This window comes from Sapajus apella, unplaced genomic scaffold (genome assembly GCF_009761245.1).
Source record: "Sapajus apella isolate SASKATOON/1434 unplaced genomic scaffold, GSC_monkey_1.0 scaffold14729, whole genome shotgun sequence".
Lineage (NCBI taxonomy): Eukaryota > Metazoa > Chordata > Mammalia > Primates > Cebidae > Sapajus > Sapajus apella.
Window position 1 is genome coordinate 1 of NW_022451650.1, and position 1,297 is coordinate 1,297.

Here is a 1,297-nt window from a genome sequence, read left to right on the forward strand (position 1 = left end):
CTCAGATCACTACAACCTCCACCTCCCAGGTTCAAGTGATTCTCCTGCCTCAGCCTCTCTAGTAGCTGGGATTACAGGTGCCTGCCACCACACCCGGGTATTTTTTGTATTTTTCGTAGAGATGAGGTTTCACCATGTTGGCCAGGCTGGTCTCAAACTCCTGACCTCAGGTGATCCGCCTGCCTTGGCCTCCCAAAGTGCTGGGATTACAGGCGTGAGCCACCGCACCCGGCCTCATCTCTTCATTGAGCTGTCACCGCAGCATCTTCTGACCATTGAGAGCAGCCTCGAAACCTATCTTGTTCATGGGCACTTGCATAGTGCCTGACTCATAATAAATGTTGAGCAGATACTTATTAACTTCTCTTAAAAACAAAACAAAACTGTCTTCTTATTCCCTTGCCTGTAAGCTCTGTATTGCCTGTCAGACTAGGCCTAGCACACTGTGCCTAACACATATGTTGCTGTTTCTGAATTGAATGAAAATGGGAAGCATAAAAGCAGAGAAAAGGATAAATACTCTACTCCTGGGTTTCCTTGGGAACTATGGCTAAATATCATCCTGATTTGATCTTTTGCCACAAGCAGGCTGGTGTTGCCATCGGAAGACTGTGTGAAAAATGTGATGGCAAGTGTGTGATTTGTGACTCCCCTGTGTGTCCCTGCACTCTGATGCGCATGTGATGAGTGTAACTATGGATCTTACCAGGGACGCTGTGTGATCTGTGGAGGCCCTGGGGTCTCTGATACCTATTATTGTAAGGAGTGTACCATCCAGGAGAAGGATAGGGATGGTTGCCCAAAGATTGTTAATTTGGGGAGCTCTAAGACAGATCTCTTCTATGAACGTAAAAAATATGGCTTCAAGAAAAGGTGACTGGGGGGTGGCCCCTTTCTTCCCCACACATCAAGCTGCTGCAGCTGCCAGAAAAGATCCCTACTACTACCAGCAGCAAGGGAGCAGAGCCCAGAGCATCACCGGGAGTGCCTGCTAGTGTACTGGCAGCTTGCCACTCTCCTCTCACCCAGACATGTGGCGTGGATGGAAAAGGATTTTGCACAGGGCACCCTAGCACACTGTATGGGAGAAACATTGATAGATTCGTTAATGGTGTTTCTTGAATTTTAGAAGCAAAGATCTTTTCTCCATATTGATATGTTCTCCCGCAACCAAGATCTTCTAAAAAGAAATAATATTTTAGTCTTCTGCTTGAGGAGTTGACTGTGAAGCTACGCCCAGTGAGAAACCTGTTCTTGCAGCAGCTCTGGTGGCAGCTGTCCCTGAGGAACCTTCGGT

At 47.4% G+C, this 1,297-nt stretch overlaps 1 pseudogene; it reads left to right on the forward strand.

Moving 5' to 3' along the window:
* The first annotated feature begins 230 nt into the window (after positions 1-230).
* Positions 231-1,289, forward strand: LOC116548543 (annotated as a pseudogene).
* The last annotated feature ends 8 nt before the right edge of the window (positions 1,290-1,297 follow it).